Source organism: Lontra canadensis, unplaced genomic scaffold (assembly GCF_010015895.1).
Source record: "Lontra canadensis isolate GAN:19392208 unplaced genomic scaffold, GSC_riverotter_1.0 scaffold9, whole genome shotgun sequence".
NCBI classification, from domain to species: domain Eukaryota; kingdom Metazoa; phylum Chordata; class Mammalia; order Carnivora; family Mustelidae; genus Lontra; species Lontra canadensis.
Window position 1 is genome coordinate 39,361,844 of NW_022631003.1, and position 6,391 is coordinate 39,368,234.

Genomic DNA, 6,391 nt, shown 5'->3' on the forward strand with positions numbered 1-6,391 from the left:
TAGTTAACCGTACAATGTTATTATAATATTACAATTTTTTTTGCTGCAAAAAGCTTTATTGTTTTCATTTGGTCCATGGCTTGTGAGAGGGCTCTAGAGTGGTTTAAAAGCTGCCCAGTGTCTGCAGAGAGAGGTTTGAGCACAAGCCCTGGCACCAAGGGGATGCTAGAGGGCCCCCTCAAGGACTGCTGGGCTTCAGAGGCTCCTAGCTGTGCTTGAGGGTTAGCTTTGGGAAGAGACACTCACCTGGCCCCAGCCTGGGGGTCAGCCAGCCTGCGGAAGTTAGTTGGGTGGTAGCGCATTTCCTTGACGAGTTTCACCTTCTCATCTGGGAAGTGGTTTTCCAGGAAGTCACAGAGATGGAGGTTGGTGTGGTAGAACCCAGGCCACGCATATCCAAAAGGGCCTGATTAATGTTCTTCTCCGGGAGCATGGCAGCTTCCATGGTGTCCAGGGTTTTACCCCACTAATCTTGGGACACTTCTGTACATCCTGGAACAGGGCACAGCTGCAGCGCTGGTTTTACGTCTTTAAGGGACATTCAGCTCCCTTGCGCTTCTCCTCAGCCAACTCCTGAAATAAGCGGCCCCCTCCCTCCAGAGCCACATGGTCCAAAGGAAGTAGAAGCCCAAAGAAAGATATGCCCAAAGAAAGTCAGCATGCATCTGCCGCCAGGCGATTGATGGTGTCCTCCACTTGGATGGAATAATTCTGACGAATCTGGGAGCTCAGGGGAGATCAGTAGTAAGGAGCTACCCTCAAAATATGGTGTTGGCTGGTCCCAGAGGCAGAGTGACTGAGAACATGGCTCTGAATGTTTCAACTGGAAAAAAAAGTTGGAAAAAAGTTTGGAAGGTAGTTGGAGGCTTGTAGGAGGAGCATCCCTGGATCTGTTTGGTCCTAACACTGTTGAAGCCAGAGACAGATCCTCGGGACCTTGGACACGCTGCCTCATACCATAGTATTATTGACTTTATTCCCTATGCTGTACTTCTCATTTTCATGACGTATTTATTTTATAACTGAAAGCCCATACCTCCTAATCCTCTTCACCTATTCTGCGCATCCCCCGACCCACCTCCTGTCAGTCTTCAGTTTGTTCTCTGTATTTAAAAGCCTGTTTTGGGGCGCCTGGGTGGCTCAGTGGTTTAAAGCCTCTGCCTTCGGCTCAGGTCGTTGTCCCAGGGTCCTGGGATCGATCCCCACATCGGGCTCTCTGCTCAGTGGGGAGCCTGCTTCCTCCTCTGTCTGTCTCTGCCTGCCTCTCTGCCTACTTGTCTGTCAAATAAGTAAATAAAATCTTTAAAAAAAAGATTTTTTTTCCACTTTGTTTTTCATTTGTTTGTTTTGTTTTTCAGATTCCACATAAAAGTGAAATCATATGGCATTTGTCTTTGTCTGATTTATTTTACTTAGCGTAATACACTCTAGGTCCATCCATGTTGTTGCAAATGGCAAGATCTCCTTTTTTTAGTAATATTCCATATATGTGTATACATATGTGTGTATATATATACACATCTTCTTTATCTGTTCATTTATCAATGGACACTTGGGTTGGCTATCTTGGGTTGGGGTATCTTTTTGAATTGGTGTTTTCATTTTTTTGGGTAAATACCCAGTAGTGGTATTACTGCATCATGTGGCATTTCTGTTTTTAATTTTTTGAGGAATCGTCCTGTTTTCCACAATGATTGCACCAATTTACATTCCTACCAACAGTGCAGCAGGTTCCTTTTTCTCCACATTCTTGCCAATATTTGTTATTTCTTTTCTTTTTGGTAATAGCCATTCTGACTGTGTAAGGTGATAGCTCATTGTGGTTTTGATTTGCATTTCCCTGATGATGAGTGGTGCTAAACATCTTTTCATGTGTTTGTTGGCCATCTGTATGTCTTCCCTAGAAAAAAATGTCTATTCAGATCCTCTGCCCATTATTCAATCAGATTGTTTGTTTTTTTGTTGTTGACTTGTAAATGTTCTTTATGTATTTTGGATTTAACCTCTATCAGATATGTCACTTGCAAATATCTTCTCCTGTTCAGTTGGGTGCCTTTTTGTTTTGTGGATGGTTTTTCCTTTGCTTCGCAAAAGCTTTTATTTTGGTGTAGTCCCAACAGTTTCTTTTTGCCTTTGTTTTCCTCGCCTGAGGAGATATATCCATAAATACGCTGCTAAGCTATTGCTGCTTAGTTTGCTCAAGTATTTGATTAATGCTCTTGATAGTACATCACACAATTACTTTTCAAGGTTTGAGCATTTGTTCATGTACTTTTGCCAAGTGCAGATCATGTGCTTCACTCTGCAATGATAGAAAATGGCAATTGCTTTTGCTGCACTAATTCTGGAAAGTGACTGTTCCTAATGGGCAGAATTCAGTGACAAGGAGATCATTTCCTTGCAGCTTTGTTTGGTTTAAGGCTTAGGACCACCTACTGAGTGGATGGGGGTGGGAAGCCTCTTTGCGATTATTTTTAAAAAGGAAGAAAGTCTGTGCACCTGTTGCACAGCTGTAATGACAACCAAACAGGGACAAAACATGCAGGGAGTGTGTTCAGCAGTGATTTCTCTCACATGAGGTGTAAATGCTTCGCTGTTTAAGGAATTCCTATGAAAAGTGTCAGGCCTGACAGTATCCTTGAGGAATTGTTTTGTAAGAGATTCTTCCTGCCTTCCATTTTAATTTGTGGAAAGTGATAAAGAGCAGCGTATTTCTAAAGGCAGCAGAACTTTATAAAAGATCTCATAGAATGAAAGATTTTAAAAGGGAAAACTAAGAAAAAGATAGTCATTTTTGAGCCCTTTCCATTATCCAGAAATCTCTATTGAGCAATGTTGCTCTAGAGATCCCTATTTTATAAACATTCAATTTCAAATAAAATTTTGGATACAATTATTAGGGTCACACCAAATTATATTTACCTTAGGTCTTAAAGAGGCTTTATACTTTTTTGTCTATCAAAAATAGAATAACAATAACAAAAAGTGCTGTGTTCTTATAGTCAAATATTACTCAGTAATTGAAATGAACAAATTACATGGACACCTGGGTGGCTCGGTTTGTTAAGTGTCTGCTCTTGGCTGAGGCCATGATCCCAGAGTCCTGGGAGCAAGTTCCACATCAGACTCCTTGCTCAGCAGGGATCCTGCTTCTCCCTCTGCCTGCTTCTCCCCCTGCCTGCTTCTCCCCCTAATTGTGCTCTCACTTTCTCTCTCACAAATAAATAAAATAAAATCTTTTTTAAAAAAATGAACAAATTACAGGTTTATACAAACTTGAATAAACCTTATTTTTTTAAAAAGATTTTATTTATATATATGACAGAGAGATCACAAGTAGGCAAGAGAGGCAAGCAGAGAGAAAGGGGGAAGCAGGCTCCCCGCCGAGCAGAGAGCCGGAGCAGGCTTGACCCCAGGACCCCAAGATCATGACCCGTGGGTGAAGGCAAAGGCCCAACCCACTGAGCCACCCAGGCACCCTTGAATAAACATTATAATCATGAGATACAGAAGAAAATTATTAGTATACATCCATTTATATAAAGTTCAGAAAAAGGGATACATACATAATTGGTAAAAAAAAACTATAACAAAAATATAAGGAAGTTATTATTATAAAATCATAATAATGATTATGTCTAAGCTAAAGGGAAGAGGATATGTTCTTGAAGGCCCACATGGACAACATGGGCAGACTTCTAGGTTGCCAGCAGTGTTCTATCTCCTAACCTGTGCATTGGTAACATCTGCATTTTCCTATAAATTCTTCTCAACGTGTTATATTTTGCAATAAAAATAGTCTAAAAATCACTGTCACAGTTCATTGAACAGGCCTACATCTTTGAAAATATAAAATCCTATTTAAACTGATAAAACTGAGTGACCGTTCATAACTGCATGGAATGTAGATGGAAGTGTACAGATTTTTTAGTGTACGAGCTAGAGAGTTACCTTTTAGTGATAGTGGGAAATTGTTAATTGAAAAATGTTGGCAGTAGATTATGGAAAGCATACTTAAACAAAAACAACATCACTTTTTTATTCCCTGGGGGTATGCATAACCAGATGGCATATTTTTATTCTTTAAGTGGCCAGATATTTTAAATATCTTTGCTGTGTTTGCTGTCATTTTCTTTGAGATGTCATGTCAAATAAAAGATTAATGGAAGTGTTTGTAGATTTAGAAGTTGATACTGATACTGAAGTATTTATTAAGGACAAGTTAGCACAAATATTTTCCTACTACCACTAAATCCAGACTTGGTTCAAAAATTTCAGTTGTATATTCTTCAAATAGTCAAAACAATCTCTTGTATAAATTGGAAGGGTTCAGAGGCTTTATCTTCAGATTCTTGTACAGCAAGAAGGATGGTTTGTACTCAATCATTCCTAGAACTTGAGGTTGTTATTTATAAGGTGGGGAACCTGGAGATGTATATATATGAGAACTGTCATGATCTGGATCCTGACTACCTTTCTTAATTATATCCTTTCTAATTATTAATGTCCTTCCAACTTAATGCTCCTCTCCAAATCTCACTATAGAGTTAATGAATATCAAGCTTCTTGAAGTTTTGTACTTATGTGACTTCAACTGTTGTGTGAAGACTCTCTTGGCTACAAGTTAGAAGAATCAACTCAAGCTAGGTTAACAAAAAATGAAAATTTTGTTAAAACTTAAAAAATATATAAAAATAAAAAGCTATCAAATACTTCCTGTACAATTCCAAATCCAGAAAAAAGTAACTATTCTTAAAATTTGGCTGTGGCTCAGATTTCAGATTTTATGCATGCCTACACAGATAGGTTTTTATTTCACATGGAATGATACCATCTGTGTTGTTCTTCCAGTGTTTTTTCATTTAATGAGTAATCTTACAAGACAATATTGGAGAGTAAGTCAGAGGGCTTCCCAGTTTTGTAATGGCGGCATTATGTTCATTGACATTTAGAGTATTTCCAACTTATTTACAAGAATTTATGGATATTTTACTGGGACTATCAGTGAAATCTGTTTTACAGAATCCAAGGAAAAGTCAACCAACTATCAGTAGGAATGGAGGAAATAAGGCAATTCCCCAGCAGGAATCCTTTAACTTTTCTTCCAGAGCTCTGAGATTAATATGTCTCAGTTTACATTGTCCAGAGAGTATCAGATTGGTCCAGCTGGAGTCAGGTGCCACATTTGGTCCATTTAGGTCTGACCAAGGGGCCACCGTCAGGTAGAAAAAAACATGGCTGCCAAGAACCCACATCTGAAGTGAGATGCAGAGCCCATGTCATATTTGATTTTGTCTTTCTGGTGCTTTCACAGTGTCTTGCCATCTCCACAGGAAGAGTTGTGACAAAGTAGCTCTCTGTAATAAGTTGTGCTGCTCTCATTTCTCCCCTTTACTTTAGTATTTTACCGACATTACATGCTAAATCAAAACATGTTTTATGTGACAGTCCCCGAAGTTCAGGTCTGGTGGGGCCAGCCCAGTGGAGCTGCAAAGAAGAGAGGGAAAAGGAAGTCTGTGTGAGACCTGAGTACTAAATCCTTGCTTTCAGTATCTAATACACGGGTCCCCACCCTTACTTTCTCTAGTTCCAAGCTATATGTCCCAACTGCTTCCCAACACCTGCATCTAGACATCCATTGCACATGTCAAACCAGAATTTCCAACACTGAATTTACCTTTTTCTCACAGACTTCTACTTGTTCTGGCTGACCTTAATTAAAAGCATCTCACCCTGCTTTCCAGTCAGTCACCAGCTTCTGTCAGCTCTTCCTCTAAGGGCTCTCAAATCACTCCATATTCCTCCATCCATGGGCACTGCTCTGGTTTAGGCTACAGTCTTCTCTAGCCTGAACAACTGCAAACTCTACCTTACCAAACTTCTCTCTTGCCTCTAGTCTTACTTTCTATAGTCAGTTCTTGACTCTGCAGCCATGAGACCAAAACCTTTCTTTGCAGCTGTTCTCTGTTCAGAATAAAGCTGGAAGTTCTCAGCATAGCTCAGCACAGGACAGGATTGCACAGTGGATGAGGCATTTTATAAATTGTCCACTTCTTCCATCTTAGCCTCTCTATCCTCTTTACTCATTACCCTTTCTATTTTCTTGTGGCTCCCAGATTTCTCGCCTCCAGTGCAATGGTTCTAAACCTTGACTGCACATTAGAATCACTTGGAGAGCTTTAAAAACATCCTACTAGTTTGGTTGCCCCAGACCAGTGAAATCAGAACTCCTGGGGGTGGGACCCAGGGCTAGGATTTATGTTTTTAAAGCTCCCCAGATGATTCCAATATGCAGCCAAGTTTGGGAGCCTCTGAATTTTTTTGCATATGTTAATTTCCTCTCCCTGCCCCAATCACCATCCCCCTTCTTTATTCTTTTTTTTTTTTTTAA

At 39.9% G+C, this 6,391-nt stretch overlaps 1 pseudogene; it reads right to left on the minus strand.

Annotated features, from left to right (window-relative positions):
* Nucleotides 1-205: 205 nt before the first annotated feature.
* On the minus strand, nucleotides 206-5,934 carry LOC116866057 (annotated as a pseudogene).
* Nucleotides 5,935-6,391: the final 457 nt, after the last annotated feature.